The 21116-nt window shown below is 32.6% G+C and overlaps 1 long non-coding RNA gene across 1 annotated transcript in view; it reads right to left on the bottom strand.

The window, feature by feature from the left end:
• LOC129981711 (uncharacterized) overlaps positions 1-21116 on the bottom strand; it is a 123136-nt gene that overhangs the window by 30665 nt on the left and 71355 nt on the right. The window contains exon 3 of the long non-coding RNA XR_008785351.1: positions 15720-15819. This is a non-coding gene — a long non-coding RNA (uncharacterized LOC129981711). The remainder of the gene's footprint in view (positions 1-15719; positions 15820-21116) is intronic.

Here is a 21116-nt window from a genome sequence, read left to right as displayed (position 1 = left end):
GAGAAGGTTCGGATGGATCGTTAGTCGCCGCCAGATTAGCGAATGATGCCATCTTCGAAAGTGCGGAAGTCGCCAAAAGCATCAACATCATCACATCGTTCGGAAGCCTACGCCAGCTGCTGGATTGAAGTGGACTGCCGGGACGTCAGTCTTTAAAGAGGGGAGCAATGTTACGAACCTATAATATTGCTACCCGGCACGAATAGAGTCATCGTAAGAAAGACCGTTGAACGATCGGTCCTGTAGTTGTTTTGTGGATCGTCCGAGTGTCGTGTGTATCGGAAGAAGTCGTGTCGTGTGTATCGGAAGAGTTGTGTGGATCGTCGGAAGTGTGTGTGAGAGGAGTCGAAGTTGCCGACACGTAGAGATTTTGGAGAGCATTAGACAGCAAGCAAGCAAGCTGCTGAACTATTAGAGGTTAAATGTGCTGCGTCATTACGATTTACTGGCGGTATTTGTTGTAGAAGAAAAAAAATTCGTAACAATATAATAAAATGAATCGATGAAAGAAAAATTAAATTTCAAAAATTAGCACATATCATATTTCGGGGGATATTGTAATACTGTAGGTAATTTTACATCCCTTGTAAAACCCGTGAAACAAGTTAAGTTAAATAAAAGCGCGTAAAAATCTTTTACAAAAATGCGACCAGTCTACACTCAAACCCCAAATAATTAACTTCGAATAAACGTATTATTCATAGAGTAAAATAAAGTCATGAAAACTGGCTAGGTGGCAAAAACAGAATAAAACCTTGAAAATAAGGATTTAATTTATCTACGTCTATTTTTCTTCTTTTTTGCAAAAGGCCCATTACAGTGGCGCCAGCCGTATTTTCTAATAATTTCTCAAAATTTATCTTTCAGCTTAAGAGCATTTTGATAGTTTCTCAGTTATTTTTAAAGAGCAACGGTACGGAATAAATCTTTTTTTATATTATTGATTTTAGTCTTAGTTTTGTTAACTCTTCCATCATTTTAGAAAGAATTGCAAATTGATATAATATATTGATATATATTGATAATATATATATTATCAATATATATATTGATAATATATATATTATCAATATATATATTGATATTGATAATTTGATATCAAGCACCAAACCTATGATGAGTATTTTGTTAGTTCCATCTATATGTTCCTGCATAGTATTTTACTATTTTGAATGAGTGCATGAGTTTCAACAGAATTGTATTTTAAACAACCAGAATCCACATTTTGATAACTAAAATAAATGCTGAACTATTTATTGGCACTTTCAATAGACTTAAAGCAGCAAATGAGGCACCATCCATTGATGTCACATCCACTCTTAGCTTTCTACTTTAAGTCAATGTTTTTTCTCAAGCTTATTCATTTTATGTTTAACTTGAATGAACAGGCCGGAAGAAAAATGAAACGCCCGAATCAGAATGAGAAAACCGTCTTTAAAGGGAAATAAAAAAATAATACACCTTTTAATGTTTATATATATATAATAAGGATAAATATTTTAATAACAAATAATAATAAACATTATAATAGCAAGTAATATGTATCAATAATAATTATTAAACCAAGCAATCAACACTCCTCAATATTTTTGCTTTCATCCTATTTTACCATCGTTATCTACAAAGAACAGCCCGAATTTGTTCAGTTAATATCCCGATTGCTCTCAGTTATGCTTAACTTCTTAAAAATATTTCAAATTTGATGGAGGTGATGTATTATAATTTGTTCAGTCTGAATCATTTTCATTCTTTCAGGTTTTTGAAAAGGTTTAATGTTTATTATTTAATTTGATATAAATTACATTTTATTTAAAAAATTATGTAAAAGATATTTTGACTTTCTTTTAAAATTTAATAATTAAATTAAATTTGAAAAGTAAATATATAACTGCTGACAAAATTCTGCTTAATAATGGCTTTAATTAAACATGTTTTTATAAAGGTTTTAGGAGCAGTTCTCTATTTAGTAAAATGATAAAATATTTCGGCAAAAAGTTTAGGGTGCCGATACTCTGCCTCCTGCACAGCTCAATAGCTTCTAGGAAACTGATGAAATGGGCGTTTCAGAAAACTTTTGTTGCTTGCTTTTCATTGGTTGGGAGTTTTAGTCATGTGACGACATTATCTTTTGGAGAGAACGACACTATCTTTTTGAGGTGTTCATCTGCATCTATAACTTCAATAACAATAGTAAAAATGAGTCCAAATTTTCAGTAAGTGAAGAATATTTAATATTATTAGACGATGAACCTGCTGAGAGTGAACCGAAAGTGGAAAGAATGCCACCAGACCATCATTGATGATGAAAAAAATGGATGCTGCCTGCACATAGTCATGATACTTTTGAGGGAAAGATCTAATATAATTGAAGTTCTGAAACGAAAAAAAGATTTTGATGAAAAAATAAATATTTCAGCACCCAATTGAACTATTCGCCCAATGCATTTTTCATCGGTTCTTGTATCATTTTGGAATGAACGTTAACAGGAAATAGTGGGTGTTATTTCAGGAAAATCACCTACAGAAATCTTTCAGCACAAAAAAAAATCCAAAACTGTTGCCAAAAATACAATTTGGGTCTAATTGTCGAATGTTTCCTACCACACCATGCAAGAGAAGATATCTGATTGGAAAAGAACGAAGTAGTGGAGTGGACCATCTTCTTATATGTAGTAAAGAGAAGAGCTTGTAAAGAGAAGATGAATAAAGTTTCGGTATTTTGTTTTTGAATTTAATATTTACCATATCGTCACATTAACATAACATAGAAGGTTTCTTTTTTTGAGATTTTTTTTTTGATTTTTTTTCATAATGAGGTACAATATGAGTTAAAAGGATCCAAACTTTAAAATTTTATTTTTATTAAATCAGATGTGTATTTCTCCTCCTTTATCATAAAAAGTCGCAAATTTGATAAAGGTACATTTAACATGCTTTTAAATGTATTTAAGGTGTTTTATAAATACGTCAACATAATTTATAACAACTAAGCTCTGTATTTTAATATGATCCATTCTTGAAGAGTTACTTTTAAAGATTATCCATCTTCATACTACTTTTCTCATTCTTTAGTGGATGCATTTCTGGAGGCAATTTTTGCTGAATATGTCTCACTTTAATGGACTATCCAAATTTCCCTAATGAGTAAATAGGGAAAATACATTTCGTGATTTTCATCATCGAAACCTGATCAAGGCCTTTTATTTTCCTCGATTCTTATCCAAACTTTTTATTATTACTCACCAGCACTAAGCGAAATTTCGGAAGAGTTTTCATGTAAGTCAAGAAGGACTTTTCAGACAACGGAAATCAAACTCTGCTGTACAGCCAGATATGTTCATAAATAATGGAACAGTCCCTCCCCCCCCCGTAAAAAAAAAGGAACTAAAAAAGAAAAGAAAGAAAGAAAGTGGAGCCTGAAATAGATTGAAAGCGCCTAAAAGTAAACTTTTTATCCCTTTACTTTAGGGCCTTTTATGGTATTTTTCAGGGTGATTAGCGATATTTTACCATATTCTTTTTGATACTTTGCACATCAATGACAGAGCTTATTAAAATGTGATGACTTTCCATCTCTTGTCACATTTTAATTCTGTATCTTTGAATAAATATATAACAAATAATCTTTTTGAGCAACATTTCATTAAAATTTAACGTCCAATTTTGTTTTTGTTTTATAAAAATGTATAAGATATGAACCCTCATTCCAATAAAAAATTTTAAACATATGTCTGAAAATAAATGACATTTGCAATAAATTTTAATTAAAATTTCGATATATAGACTGATAAATACATTGAATTTATTTTCAAAAAATTAAAATGTGCTTTTAATAATACATTAAAAAGAATGCATTTTTTAAAGTTTTAATTTAAGTCTACTTTAATTTAAAAGCCAAATATTACAAATATTACGAAATCGTAAAATCAGTATTCCGCACATTCATCACCATTTGGAATATCAAAAATTAATTTTAATTAAACTATTTTATTAATAGATAATATAATCTGAAAATATTAAAATGATATAATATAACACGCAAATTAAATTTGCAATACGTAAAAACATAAAATGTGTCGTAATGAGGGTTGCTTGTATTTGTTGTGACTCCATTTATTGGAACGTCTTAGAAAAATAATTTTATTTACATTTTAACTAAAGAAATTAAACATTTGATTTTTACTACGAGCTTCACCGAGACAGGGCGCAAGAGCGCTCCGAAGAGAAGGAGAGAGATATATATTTGATACGATTTATGATAAATACATATATGATTTATGATAGGCATTCACTACAAAGTACCGCCCCCCCCCCCAATGACGAAGGGAATGAAAATTACTCGGAAATGAATGTTATTATCAGAAGAAAATAATTATAACACAGAAAAATGAATAAAAATATATAGAACAGGAATTATAAAATTTAATAATGTTTTAAATTTCCTCGCTCAGTCGTTCACGAAAATGAACAACTCTGCCATATCTGGTTGTTTTTAAATTTTTAAAGTTATCCTTTTGTTGTAATTTACTGTTATGCACAGTTACCTCTGGTGGTATTTCCGAAATTTCATAGGCAGGTTTGCATCTGTCTATGGTGACAGTTAAATTTTTACCATTTATTTCCATTACAAAAAATTTATCTGTCAGAGATCTAACCAAGTGAGGAAAGAATAAGGATGATTTAATGGTGGTCGAACTCTATCATTTCTAAGGAATATGTGACTGAATGGATTTACAAAAAATATAGTGTTTCCATGAGGAATAGGATTTAGTTTTTTCATTATTGAAACTAAATTTGTCACATAAGTGGGTGTTACAGTTGCATTTACAATAGAATCATCACTCAAAAGATCAGATAGTAAACGAAGTATTGGACCATATACGAGTGGAGAACTAGTAGAATTGAGATCTTTTATAATAGCAGTACGAAAACCTAGCAAAACTACAGGCAAAGTTTCTGTCGACTTTATATTTTCGTGAGCCATAATAGAACCTTTAAGATGTCTGTGTAGTCTTTCTATCATACTATTTGATTGTGGATGGTATGCAGCTGAATGCATTCTGCGATTGCCTAAAATATTCGTGAGTTCACGAAAAAGCGTGGATTCAAAATTTCGACTTATTTCGATTGTTATTGGTGTTCCAATTCTAGATATCAATTCATGCACAAGTACTCTTGCAGTGGTCTCAGCTCTCATATTAATTGTTGGAATCACCTCATACCATCTGGTGAATCGCGAGACAAAACTGATAGCCTTCAGAAATGGGAAGTGGTCCTATGAAATCAAGATAAATATAAGAGAATAGAGCATCCAGTTCGGCATAGGCGCTAAGAGAAGCTTTGTATGCTAAAAAGCCTTAGCACGTTGGCATTTGACACATGCACGAACTCGATCTTTTATATTTGATTTCATTTCTGACCATATGAATTGTTTGGTAAGGTATCAGGATGAGATAAAAAAAATTTATATTTTCAAAAATTATTTGTTGAAATGCCTTTGGAATGAAAGGTCTGGGTTGGACTTCGGACATATCACAAATTAGATGGATATCTTCCAGGAGAATTTTTTTTGTAATTTTAAAGATGTATTTGAGTGTAATAAACTCAGAGTAATTCAACTGCTCTTGAGCAATTTTTTTATAGTCCAATTTTAAAGGAGTGGTGATTACATCGATTTCTATTCGTGAAAAGGATCAGCAATTATGTTATATGTTCCATTAACATGACGATTGTTAGTTGGAAACTGTGATATGTAATCTTAATTTCTCAGGTGATGTGGCGTACATTTTTCAGGTTTCTGTTTGGATGTAAAAATTAAGGGTTTCTGATCCGCGTAAATTAAGAAATTTCGACCCTCAAGCATATGACTGAATTTTTTTATCGATGTATAAATAGCATACAATTCCAGATCATATGTGTGTCAGTTTCTCTGACTTTTATTGAGTCTCATTGATAAAAAGACAATTGGTTCCCATTTATTATTGCACAATCGCATCAAAGAATTTCCAGTTGATACATCTGATGCATCCAACCAAAGACTTAACAAAGCACCAGGAATGGGGTATTTTAGTAAGGTAGCATTAGAAAGTGCCTGCTTGGACAAAATAAATGCTTTATCTGCTTCATCAGATCATTTAAACGGAGTTTTTGGCTTTGTAGAAGGATAAGATGATTTATTTTTATTTTTGTGACATTCTAAGAATTTATTCAAAGGCTCGAAAATCTGAGCAGCTTTAGGAATACATCTCCTATAAAAATTATGCATCCCAAAAATCTACGCAATTGAGTTAAAGTTTGTGGTCTGGGTATTTATGATTTGGTATTTATGATTTCTGAATAGCTTCAACACGATCAGGTAATTGTTGTAAACCATTTTCCTAGAAATTCTAATCCTAGAATTCATATCCTAGAAATTCTAAACTAGATGCACAAAATTTACATTTTGAATGATTAATTGTCAATCCATAACTACAAAATTTAGTTTAAACAGCTCTCAGATAGTGCATATGCTCCTGGTGAGTTTTTGAAGCTATTAAAATATCATCAATAAAAGCATATACACCCTCCAAATATCTAGTTACTTCACCTACAAACCTTTGAAAAGTGGCAGAAGCATTGCATAGACCAAATTGCATTCTTATGCTTTCAAAAAGACCGAAAGGAGTAATTAATGCGGTTTTATGAATATCATCTGGAGGTATAGGAAGTTGATAAAATGTTAAAAAATTTTATTACCATGTAATTAACTACAAAATCAACTATACATGGGATTGGATATTTATCTTTGACAGTTTGGGCATTTAAGAAGCGATAATCGCCAATTAATAGCCAATCAAATGAACCATATGTAATGGAGATGAAAAATTACTGCTTATATGGTCTAAATTAAGCATATGTAAGAATTCCAAATTTGAGTCTTTCAGGTGACAGACGTCGAGCTTTGGCAAATACAGGTGCATCAAATGTTTGTATATGATGCGTTACATCATGCTGAACAGTTTAGTTCATGCAAAATGATTTAATTAAGTTAGGAAATTTACTTAATAGCTTAGTATACTTGTCAATGCCACATATAGTTTTTACAGATACAACATTAACGTTTTTAAATACAGCATTACATTTTAATTAAGTATCGTTGTCATACAAACAGTATTTCTTTAGTTCAGTTTTCAAGTTGAAATAATACAAAAAAAAAAAAAAAAAAAAAAAAAAAGCACCAATTATTGCTCTGGAAACATTGCAAATATAAAATACAAATTTTTTTCGAAGTCCTTAATTTAAAGATAACATTTTTTCCCCCATAAATCTCTATTGGGGAGCCATTGCAATTTGAATGGGTTTTTGAGTTATTTCATTTTTATTTGCCGGGGAAATACAACAGTCACTTACAGTATCTATAAGAAAGGAAAGTTTTAATTTTCTATCAAATATGAAAAGGCGACAATGCTGTGATGTTTCAGCAGGCAGGAGGTTAGTCGCCTCTAGGTCTACCTGTCGACATTTCCCGAGAAGCAGCACGGCTTAACACACTTCTTGGCGTTGTTTTGGAACTTTTCATAATACCAAAAGATGTCCTTGAATGCAGAAGAGCTGCGCTTTTGAAAGCGAAAGTGATTGCATCACCGAGAGACGCTTCTTGATCTACGCAAAGACGCAACTTCTTTTCGAATGCTCTAATTTTCTCAATAAAATCTGCTTGAGAATTAGCACTATTCAAAATTTCACTAGAATCAGAGCTTGAAATTTTGCTTACCTCGGATGGTGTCACTTCCAAAATTCTATCAGCCACTTCTCCAGCTTTAGTGACGTTGAGAGGAGTGGAAGCTGTTAGAATAGATTTCACGTTACTTGACTTTTGTTGAAGGAAGTGTTTTAATAGTAGAGCATCAGAAATGTGGTGACTTTCCACGCGCCTATGCATAACACGAAGTAGCTCGCTGGGTTTCCGATCTCCTAATTGTTCGAAGTTGAGAAGACTTCGGATTTCTTGAGATTTCGATTCTCCGAATCTTTTTATTACCTCCGATTTCAGTTGCTGGTAAGGATCCTCTTCATCAGGGTTAATTATGATGTCACGAACAATAGAGGCATCTTCGGGTGGAATATGTGCAGCACAGTAGTTGAATTTGTTTTGCTTGCAGTTATAGGCTTTGACACTGCTAATAATGTAGCTTCCACCATTAAAAAAAAAAAAAAACCAAAGTTGCAGATCAGCATAATTAAATGGGGGTATCTTCACTGCAGATACTTCATCCATGTAGTAATTCGTTTTAAATGGATGTATGCTTAATCAAATGGCAGCTGATAAAATTTTTATCTTCTGCAGGTTACCATGCTTAATTAGGGTTGCGTGTATTTGTTGTGATTCCAATTATTGGGACGTTTTAGAAAAATAATTTACATTTTAACTAAAGAAATTAAACATTTGATTTTGATACGAACTTCACAGAGGCGCGAGAACGTTCCGAAGAGAAGGAGAGAGAATAGCGTTTTTAGAAGCATTCCCGGATGATGAGAGGCGTGGCAATTACGTTACACACAGCCTCGACGGAGCCTGTAGTTTACAGATATTTGATATGATTTATGATATATACATATATGATTTATGATAGGTATATATGATTCATGATAAATATATATGATTTATGATAGGCATTCACTACAAAGTCTTGAAACTATAACATCAGTGATTAAGGAAAATTAGGTTATAAAATTAAATCTAGATTACAGTGTACCCGAGATTCTACTACGGAACTCGCATGGAATGATGATCCAATGCAAATGCTATATTAAAACAGAGTTGATATCACGGTTTAAGTATAATACATACAATACCCTCTCCAACCAATTTTTCATAATGACGATAAATTTTAAAGCTCCATCACTCTTTGGCGTAGCATGAAACAATCGTTAATATCTGGTTGAAACAAAGGAGCAACAGACAAAGAAAAGACGTAGGAAACGTCTTCATTTACTGCCCTCCATGAAGTCCTAATCTGGCATATTGTTCAATCGGTTTTAACCAGAAGTAGCAACCATCGATAGTTTTGTCAATGAGTGATATTTGAGTTATCCATCGAAAATAATTTTGCTAAAAAGAATAGATATATGGAAGGAACTGTCGTTATTGGTATGGTGATGATTCTAATGACATTTTCATTGCCTCATTCTTCATCATTTAAGATTTATTAAACTTCATCAAATGTTTCCAGAATTTTATCAAATTGAATCTTGACTATAGAAATTCAAGCTATCTTGGATTTTTTATATTAAGATGAACTCAAGATTTTCCAAATGTAACAATAATAAATTCTAGTTTTTTTTCCCTATCTTGATTGACATCTACTATTTTGGGCTCTGATTATGTTGGAGCCATGTGTTATTTTAATGCAGAGACGAAAATGACTATTTGTTGGTTATACCCTGTTGTACAACATCTTTGCATTTGTCTTAAGGACTTTAAAAGCGAGGCTTTTTTAACAAACATATTTTAAATTGAATTCTATCACTATCTCAGCCTTTCAAAATATGCATCGAAGCAGTCACATATTAATGAAGTTGAGCAACATTTTGTGAATTTTTATAAAAAGAAATTTTTGTGAAAAAAAATAAAAATAAACTAACTTTTTTCTCCTGCCCTTTTTCTGTTGTCTACCCTACAAATTACAGGACTCTACTTAAGAATGAGAATTGTTACTTTTTCTTCTTATTTCCATTTAATTACTTTTTTTTAATCTTTTCTTTAAAATTATTATTTATTTAATTATTCTTTTCTATTTTTTCTGTTGTTTTCTTTTTGAATTTTAAATTGCTTATATTTTGGAAAATTTTATTAATTCACTAATTATGTTTGAATGGTACAATTGTGTAATATCATGCAAGCTGTAACTATTTGTGTCGTTAAAACCTTCTCCATGTTTCTTTTGATACCTGCCCTTTTTGTTGTTGTTTTGGTTTTTTATTTTTGCTGTCTGTCTTTAGCTTCCTTTGCACCTAGCGCATTTGTGGTTCAATTTTTCTTTTTAGAATGGCTTATTTTTCGACAGCTGTCTAAAATCCAAGTTTTTCTGAATTTAATCATAAGCTACTTTTGGTGCAACACTACTTTTGTCACATGCTTAACATGATCAAGCTTAAACAAAAAGAATAATAAATAGACATTTATTACAATATGTATTATTTCAAATTTTGGCTGATAGCATTATATCAAACTACTTCCATTTATGTCTTTAATTTTAAGGGTAAATTGTAGTAAAATTTACTCGGTTTGGTATGTACTACTACGTCTTTATGTTTGGTCTTTTATATTTTACTATAAACCTTGGCAATAAATATTTTTTGTAATAATATTTCACTTTATCTAAAACAGAAATTAAGTTGTCATATTCTTAGACACGATATTTATATGATTCCAATAATATATGGAAAAAAGTAGTGTATAGGGATGGAAAATAATTAAAAAATTATTATGTGCACGATTTTGTTCTATAAAAACATTGAATTTACAAAACAAAGGAAGAAAAATCTTCGAAAATTAACTCACTATATCAGTAATATACAGTATACAATGTAATTTATTAAATGTGCTATTAGAATATACAAAAATTTAAGTACAGAAAAAATTGCTTTAATACAGAAAAAGTTTAATGTCATTAAAGCACGGAACACAATATGACTTCACTTGAATTCGAAATTTACAGATTCAAAATATTATATTTGAAAATAGAGATAATCATTTCTGATCATCAAGTAAGCCCTCGTGGAGTACCTAAGCACAAGGAAATGAAATTCGATAAAAAATCTCAGACTGGATCATTTGCCTTCCACCTTGATTCGCTTGGTTGAAATTTACAATGAAGATTTTGGAAATTACTTCCTAGCTTCGCCTGAAGACGGTCTATGAGATTGCTACATTTCGCTCGGGTTCAGCTTGTAGGACAATAAATTATTTTGCTTCTGTTTCTGAGTTGCACACTCCAAAGTTGCATATTCCAAAGTTCTGAATGTGACAGTCAAAAGGGCTTGACGAGGGCGTGAATGAATCTTTGTTCAACAAGTATATATAGCTATCATTCGGTCTCGCCGGGCACTCAAGAGTTAATGTGTGTGTGTATGTGTTTTTCATTCCGCACCAACTCCCAAATGTTAAGTAACAAGGTTCTTATTCCATCCTGTAAGCTCCAAAATATTTTAAATATAGGACATATTGGTAAACGTGCCTTCATAATTCAGATATTTTGGAAATACAGTATGGGCCAAAATATACAGTACTGAAATGAAAAGATGAACAAAAGTACATTATTTTCATCTGGAGTTTATTTTTCCTCAAAAGAAATTAACATACATACTATTAAAGTGTTGATTTACCACTGTATGTGTAATGTAAGTGTTCTAAGTGTGCATCGCCTCTCTGTAGACAGTGTTCATATCATTCACTCAGATTCTCAAACATATCCTGAAACAAAGGTTGCTGCAGACTTCGGCAAAAAAAGATTATTTCTTCACGTAATGCAAGCACAATTTTTGGTGGACTTTCACAGTCGAAGACACTTTCCTTTAACATTCCCCATTTTCATTTGTTTAATCTGTTACCAGTCTACCAGACTTAGCATTCCTTTGACACAGTAGATTATCAGAACGGCGAAATTTCGTAACAATATGCAGCATAACTGTGTTACTTGGCGCCATCTTATTAAACATCTCTTGGAATTGTTCTGCCACCTTTTTCAAACTCTGTCCACCTTCAAGTCCGCTCCTGTATGAGCGGAAATAATGCTCAACTATCAATACCTTTTCCTTCGTCGAGAGATCCATTTCCAACAATTGCGCAACACCACTGAGAGCACGTGTAGCTGGAGCTATGCCTCGTCCGATAAACGCAACCACGGGTTCGAGTTTCAGTACTCTATATTTTGGAGCTTACTATAGTAATACTTAGTGGTCATTTATAGGATAATATTTATATGAGTAGAAAGATTATAGAGCAGCAGAGTTGGGATTTAAGACGAATTTCATAAAATTTTTCTTTTCTTCTATTTTTCTTGTTATAAAATACCTAAATTTTACATTTGATTCCGAATTCCCATAAATTTAAATAATCACGGTGATGATACATGCATTTAAATTTTATAAATTTTAAAACGAGTGGACTGGTATTGAGTGAAAATATATTGTAAGATATCATAAAAACTTTGTTTTAATGCGTTATAGTTTTGAGCTCCCGGTGGACGCATCCTAGTATGATTTTTGCTCATTATACAAATTTTTATCCCGAATGAGCTGAAACTATGCTAACCATTATATGACAGATTATCAGCATTTGAATATTTTTCAAAATTATTTTCTTCACTACATTTTTTGTAGAAAAATTGCGATATTATTTAATAAATTTGTATTACATATTAAATCGCTTTGCATAAAAAAAAAAAATGCTTTATGCCCTTTTTCCGTTAAAAAAATCGCGACATTTTTTACACACATTTATAAACCCAACGACTCTTAATTCTAATTTTAGGATGAATCGAATTTTTATTTTGGTCTTCAAAGTAATGAAGTTCCTATGAAGTAAATATTTAACATAGAAACTGCAATACAGGAAGATTATAGCTTCCAGGCCGATTGTAACTATAATTAACGATTTGTGCTCTTTCCTGCTTAAAAGACTATTTAAGTAACAGGCGGTTTCACGGCGAGTAAAAAATCTTCTTGTTCGGGTTTTTTTTTTTTTTTTTTCTCAGGAAAATGATTCTGTTTAAGCTCTATCTTATTTTGATATAAGCGTCTAAAATGCTGTTATAGTTTTGAGGATGTAAAAAAGAAAAGTCACTTTTCAAATAAAAAAAAGGAAAAGACTGGAAATGAATGTTTCAGTTATTTTACTTGGAAAGAGAAAGGAACAAAATGCAAGTTTTTAAGAAGTCAAAAACAAATCATTTATCAAAGCTGAATAAATGCCAGATTCTCTTGAGTTGAAGCTGCCTTGAATTTCTCATAAGAGCTATAAACTCTCTAGAAAACTGGCAAACGAGACACTTTTTAAAAATATTTTTCTTAGTCTTATGAGCATTCTACATATAATAAGAATTGTTGCATTTGAATTTCTGTTGTAATGATATTAGAGAATGACCTTTTTCTGATTTCAGTCAAGAAATTGCTTTAAATTCCAAAGATGAAAGTTCATGGGTTTTATGTTTTTTAAAATGACGCAATATCTTTTCATTTTCCAGCATCTTGATTTTATTCGTTCACACGGTTAATATTTTCTCCTATTTAACCGGAAAAATTTTCAGTTCCACAATTTCTTGTGGATATAAGGCTACTTTTAGATTGATAGATTCCTGAATGCCATTGTTCAAGATGATAACATATTTTTATTAGGTTGTTGATAAAAGTTACAGAGAATTTTTAAATTTTCTTGTTTTAAAACTTATTTACCATATTATACGTTCACTCTATTCCATACCAAATGAATTCAAAGGCATAAATACCGGTTTTTATTCATTTAAAAATAATTAAAGTTTAAATTACGACCAACCATACCTTTGATTACATTTGAGATTAGAAGTAAAGTGGCGAAAACGGAAAAGGGGAATTTCAATTCTTTGAAGGATCTCTTGTCTTTTCTAATGCGCTCAAGATTAGGTCAAATGAAACAAAATCCAAATTTTATAAAATGTATCATTTCCTTTAATATTTCATATTGTTATTTCAAAGCAACAACACAAAATTAAAGTAAAGAATGGGAATATTCTATAACATATGAAAATATACTACGATCCACATTTAGTTGACGTGAGTGGAAACAAATTGGCACGAACGAGCCATTTGTAGTGGAAACTTGAATAGAAAGCGCTGGTGACGAGAAGGGCTCTGAAGAATTTCTTTTTTCTGGTTTACTGGAAGCCCGAACAAAAGATGTCAACTGCTCAAACTTATGAAATTGTGATTCAGAAGACTGCTATAGGAAGAAAATATTGACTGACCTCTGAAATGAAAGTTTGAATGTTAAAAAAATGTGTCTCAATGAAGTAATTTTGAAGAATAGTGTCATTCATTTGAACCAAGGAAAACCAAACTTTTATTCTATTGCTTTGGAAGTTAGTTATCTTTTTTGTTTCTTTCTTATGAATTTTACCAACAGAAATTAAAGTTGCCCCAAAAGAAGAAGAGGTGCTTTGCTTCATGAAATTCTCAGCGTAAAATAATCCCATTTTTTAAAAAATTTTAGTTGTTATTATTGATTAATAGTAAGAATATTGTTATAAATCTAAAATGTTGCTTACCAGCATGGATAGTTCAATCACTAGAAAGACCGTTTTACGATAAGCTCTGCTGGATGCTGATCGGGTACGGAATCAGTGATTTTAGGGCTTGGCGACAAGGTGACGAATTTTGAGACAAAATAGATAATCTTCAAGAATTTTGGTGATAAAAGCTACAGGAGCCGAGATATGCCTGATTGCTCCAGAACTTCAGTTCTGCTCCGGAGACCATACAAGACCGGCAATTTAAGCCAAAGACAGTCGTGTATAGGACTCGTCGACAGATTTAGAGTCGCACAGCGAGTCAACGACGAGTTAGTTGGATCAGTTCAACGAAGAGCAAGCTTTGAGAGGAACTCAAGCAATTTGTGAATTCAGCTGTGTGCCGAATCCTGGAGTTTATTACAGAAGCAACATCGAATCTTGTGTGGAGTAGCCATTCGGGTAGTAATGAGTCTGCAGTTGAGTACAACTAAAGCAAGAAGACAGTGGCGAATTGCAGGGGCTTGGAGAGATGCATAGAGAAGCTACGTAGATTCCCTCATCCTGCAGAATTCTGTCTGGCCGCTTTGTGTATTGTGGTTGTTATTAGCTACCGATTACTACTTGTGAGCTGCTGTGTGTTGGTTGTATACGTTTCGGCTGCATATTTGTTGTCAGTATATTCGTGTTAATAAACGCCCTTGTTTATTACTGAAGCCTGTTGTTTGTGTTACACCACACACACACCGCAAGCGAACCCGGTGTATTTACGTATTTAGTGGAGGAACTTCCGTAACAATATTTAAATTTGCTAGAGATATGCTGATGATATAGTAATAGAAATTAGATTCTCTAAAGTTTATTAAACAATCCCAAATGATACTAGAAATTGTATGGCCATTGCAAGAGATGAATGCAATGTTCAAGAGTCAGGAGCCGCTTTTGTGTGTCCACGCACAGAAGGAAGCAATGTCATGTGGAAATACCTATTGATGGCAAGGGAAAGGTCTTTGTAGTCTTTACAGACAAATTAAATCGCTTTGGTGTTCACTGATGTTGGCAGGGAAACGATTCATTGCATTTACCTTATAAAAATAAATTAAAATAATAGATAGAATTATAAAGTCATCAATAACTGAAATAAAAGCATTTCTTAAATCCTATCCTAATTCGAACGGATACTATGATGTGTGATCCATTATTAAAATATGTTATGCATGTATCTTTTTTACTTGGACATCTTCTTATACTAAATATGTCTAATATTGCACCACAATTAGTGCACTATTGTTAATTTGTAGCTAAGCGTTTCTCCAGTCGAAATCAAGATAGATTAAAAAATTAGTAAAGCTATTTATTTTTAAAGAAATGCATGATATTATTCGCGAAATGTGTTTGAAGTCATAAAAATTGTTTCATATAAACAGCAGATACGGTATTTTATAATTTTATTGTATCAAGTTAAGAAAGTCTTACCTTCTACAACGTCTAAATGCTATGAAGGCAATATCGCTTGTTATTGTTTACACAGCTGTGTAGAGCATCTCTCAGTAGCAGTCAGTTCAGCCAAGACACTCTGAAAAAGTGGAGGAATGAGCATGAGGATGTGTTCTAAGAGTGTTTGCAATAAGGGGATCCTAGAAGGCATTTCCATGCATAAAAATATAGAAGCATTGTCAAAACAAACTTTTTAACTTACAAGTAACTTAAAGAAATATCATATGCAATGCAACAAATTAACGCATTTTATCAGTAAATAAAAATAGAAAATATTTTTAAATGTATTTCTGGAAAAGAAAATAAAGAATAAAAAATTCATTCAGATTTTAACATTCTTAAGATATTTGCAAAGTAAAATAGAAAGCTCTTTTATAAATGATTCGATTTTATAAAGTTTTCACAACATAATTCGTAAGTTAGTGTCATTAAATGTATATAACTCTAAAAAACGTATCTTAAAAAGTTTGAGTGAATAGAAGTAGAATATGTTTATCCACATTCTTTGTCACCCTTGAATTGTAAAGAATTTCATTTATAAATTTTGAATTCTATAGGCCATATTATAACAGCTATAGTTATATCACATTTTTAATTTATATGCTTTATACACTTTTACTTCTTTTATTTATTACAGTAACAAAACGTATAAAAATAATGGTGATTCGCCAACAGATGGCGCAATGAAAAAGCCAGAGCGTTGAACTCTTGTTTTTCTGGAGTGACTAGCATTTTTTTTTGGGGGGGGGGGGGTGCTTGGATGTAGAGTGAGCTTTCAGTAGATGCGCTCGAAAATGTGAATAGTCTGAAAGCTGTATGCAAAAAATCTTTCCGCTGTATTTAAATCTGTCATTCATTCCTATTCTGGATGTCCATGAATCGCTGCCGAATAAATATCGAGACTAGGATGAAGTGAGGCATTCCTTTATTTGAGTCTGACCAGAATTTATACATTCTTTTGATTCTAAGTCGTTTAAATCCTTAATTAAATGAGCATTTTTGGTCCGTCGTTAGCCCCAGATCCCTATGGACAATAACTTCCAAATCGAAAATTTTAAAAGCATTTCAAAATTTTAATAATATCTGTAAAGAAATTGAAAAAAATTGGAGATAATTAAAAATGCAGTTGAAAACGCAGATAGTTCAGATGCATTATTCAATGCGCTATAAACGAAAGTGAATACTTATGAGCAAAAACTAGAAAATTCGTTTTCAAATTTAGATGTTAATGACAGTGAAGAGAAACTTGAAAAATATTTGGAAATTCAGGATGTGTTATTTGATTGTGCCGTGCTTTTGGAAAACACAAAACCAAAAATGACAGAAAGTCAAGCTTATAGCTCAAATACCAAAACTCGGGCTTCTAAAAAATTGCCTAAATTTGAATTGACACATTTTTATGGAGATAAGGAAAATTGGATAACATTCAAAGAATTATTTCAAGCAAGGCAATTAATAATTCAAAATTATCCAAAATAGACAAATTGTTATATTTATGCGCATCTACCAAATGTAATTCCGCAAAATTAATTCGTGGATTCGCAATTGGGGAAGAAAAATTTTAAAAAATTGCTGGGAATTGTTTTGCGAAAGATTTGAAAGCAAAAGTCAGTTAGCTAATTGCTAGATTAATAAGTTGTTTAATCTAAAAATACAAAACGTAAATTCATCTAAACTGCTATTTGAGATTCTAGATATTTGTAATAAATGTATGAGAAATTTAAGTGTTTTGGGTTTAAAAGTAAATTAATTAACTGAACTGATTATAATCAATCATTGCGTTTCGAAACTGGACGACCAGATAATTCACCGCTGGGATTTGACTTTGAACCCTGATGTGTTTCCGACGCTGAACTCCTTCAAAGCCTTCATCGAAAGGGTGGCGAGATCGTTAGACAGTCGTAGCTCGTCTAAACATAAAAAAGTGCTGGGGAACTTAACCCCTGAAAAGAAATCCCTTCCAGATGTCCGAAAATGTAGTCAGAGTGAAAGGGGGGGGGGCGGTTTAGTCGAAGGGTGGCAGACCAGACAAGAAAAGTGATAGTTCATAGCGTAACTGAGGGAAAAAGCGATTTTTTTCTCGTATTTTTGTGCCAGGAAGATTCAAATCACCCGATTTATAAATGCCCTATTTTTAATCAAATGAAAATCGAATAACGACTGAAAGCAATAGAAGGAATTTGTTGCAAGAACTGTCTTCGCAAAACCACAAGACGGATAAGTGCAAAAGAAATATCGGGTGTAAGGTTTGCAAAGAGCGACATCCCGAGTTACTTCATACATATAAAGTAAATCTTCCAAATGAGACGGACAGTTATCCAAATGTCGTAGCTGTTTCTAATGGAGTTCAGCTTCAAACGAATAAGCAAAATGGTTCTGTTCTTCTCTTAACAGCCGTAATAAAAGTGAAAGGTCACTCAGGAAAATTTATTGAAAGCAGAGCTTTAATTGACAATGCATCACAGTTATCATTAATTTCAAAAAAGTTATCGGAGAAATTAAATTTACCATTAAAGAATACAAATCATAAATTAACCGGCATTAATGGGATGAGTGCAGAAACTTCATTACGTAGTTGTCAGATAGACTCCTCATTTCTCATCTAAATCATTTGATCTTAAAGCTCATGTTGTAAATAAAGTGACTTCACCTCTCTCAAATTTCGATATTAAAATTCAACACAGGCCGCATTTGGATAATCTTATACTCGCAGATTCAAATTTTTATATTTCGCAACAAATTGATATTTTGCTCGGTGCAGACATTATGTATTTCTCCTGGATGGCCTTCCCATTATAGGACCTTCAACTGCAATTTCGACTAAACTGGAATACATCTTAACGGGGAAAATCTATACATCACAAGTACCTGAATCGATTATTCATTCAAGTTTGTGTGATCAGTTAAAAAAATTCTGGTGAATTGAAGAGATTCCTCCGAATGTCTCAATTGAAAAAAAGTACAAAATTCTTGGAGAAACCAAGGAAAGAGCTATGCATTTATTTTATGCCTTAGAAAATAGACTGAATCAAAAACCACCATTAAAAGAAAAATTTAATCAATTCATAAATGAATACTTGTCACTTGGCATATGAAGGCAATTTCGATTGACAGGGATAAAGAATCGCCTAATTGTTGCATCCCGTATCATATGATTCAAAACGACAACTCCAGTACTACTAAATGTCGGGTCGTCTTTAATGCGTAGGCTAAAACTAGTAGTTGTAAATCATTAAACGATTTCCTGATGACAGGACCTAAACTACAAAATGAGATTTTCTCTCATTTAGGCAAATTTAAATCCTACCGTGTAACTTTCTCAGCCGATATCGAAAAGATGTATCGTCAAATTCTAATTGCCGATGATGACCGTACATATCAAAGAATTGTTTGGCGATCAACTCCATCAGATCCCTTAAACTATTACGAACTCAACTTACGGCACATCCTTTTCTGGCGTTGCAAACATTTCACCAGTTGTACGTAGAAGAGGAACAAACTTTTCCAATCGCCACACGTTATGATAAAATTCATTTTTATGTCGACGATTTGTTCGCAGGAGCCGATGCTAAAGAAGAAGCTAAAGCCATTATGGCCGAAATTCAAATTCCAATGAAATCAGGGGGATTTAGTTTTCAAAAATGGTCTAGTAGCCATAAAATTATTTTGGAATTTTTGGATAAGTCCTAATTAGCTACAGAATCTATAAATTTGTTGTGCAATGAAAAAGTAAAACAGAGAGTATTAGGCATTTTTTGGAATCTTTTAACAGATTCGATTCAAGTTAGAATTGCTGATGGAGAAATCGTAAATACAAAGAGGCAACTTCTATCCGTTATTGCTAAAACATTCGATGAGTTGGGATTGTTTTCGCCTTCTGTAAACATTAAAAATTCTGTTGCAAGAACTGTGGAACTCGAAAGCCGCTTGGGATGATCCTGTTCCTCTTACCATTCAGGAAACCTGGACTAAATTTAAACAGAGCTATAATCTAAACTTGATTTCAGTCCCTCGATTCTTGGGAGAGGACAGTAATTCTGACATCTAATTACACGGTTTCTGCGATGCATCTACAAAAGCATTCGCTGCCGTTGTCTATTTTAAATCTAGACAGAATCAAGTACCTCCCCTAAGTGCTAAAATTCGAGTTGCTCCTATAAAACAGCTTACTATCCCAAGGTTGGAACTTTGCGGAGCACTTCTACTTTCTGAGCTAATAACTGCCATAAAAAAACACTATCTTTTTCCATAAAAGAGCGATATTTATGGACAAATTCAGCAGTAGTATTAAACTGGATCAATAAACCCTCAAGTAAAGGGAATAGTTTCATTCAAAATCGGGTTAACAATATCTTAAATTTAACTTCAGTGTCTGATTGGAATCACATTCCTGCTGAACTTAATCCAGCTGATTGTGCTACTCGAGAATTTTTACAGAGTAGTTCAAAGATGCATCTTCTTGGAGGAATGGCCCTGATTGGATGAAACAAGATTTTCATCCTCTTGTATAATCCTTGGAAGTGCGAACTACCAACTTAGACGAGCCAGACTCCGTGCCGGAACCTACTTCCGTAAATGGGGACAGAAAACTTTTGAATGACGTGCTACTCAAATTTTCATCTTACACCAAACCTATAAGAGTATTCGCATGGGTAAAACGTTTCATACAAAATTGTAAATCTACCTGTTCAACCTCTAAGTCAAAAGGTTCCCTTCAAGCAGAAGAACACGAGCCTTTGCTTAAAAATCTAGTTAATTCATTCCAACTGAATTCTACCAGGAAATTAAATACTTCAAATTGAACAAACCCATACCCAAACCTAGTAAATTACTCCCTTTAAATATATTTTTGGATAAAGATTGGATTCTCAGAGTGGGAGATCGGCTTTCGAAACATCCGACTCTTCCCTATGATCAAAAATTTCCAATAGTTATTCCCAAAAAGCATCGTCTAACTCCCCTTATAATTCGGCATTTTCACCAACTCAGTCTCCATGCTGGACCAGAATTGGTTTTATCTCTCATTAGACAAAAATTCTGGATTCCTGATGGTCGTTCCACGGTTCGTCAGGAATCCAAACGTTGTATCGTTTGCTGTCGATTAAATTCTAAACCTTCGAACCCTAAGATGGGAGATTTGTCAAGTAGTCAAATAACAAAATCTCGCCCTTTTGAAAGAGTTGGGGATAGATTTAGTCACAAAATGTCAGCATCTCAGAAAAGCTACCCAATTCAAATCTTATCTTAGTTTATTCATATGCACAGCGACTAGAGCAGTTCATCTCGAACTCGTGTACAGTATATCTACAGAAGCATTTTTAGCCGCACTTCGTCGATTTATAGCACGACGAGGTCATCTCACTGATATTCTGTCAG

This window comes from Argiope bruennichi, chromosome 8 (genome assembly GCF_947563725.1).
Source record: "Argiope bruennichi chromosome 8, qqArgBrue1.1, whole genome shotgun sequence".
In the NCBI taxonomy this organism is placed as follows: Eukaryota; Metazoa; Arthropoda; class Arachnida; order Araneae; family Araneidae; genus Argiope; species Argiope bruennichi.
The sequence above is the reverse complement of the archived record's forward strand: the minus strand, read 5'-3'. Positions and strand labels throughout refer to the sequence as shown.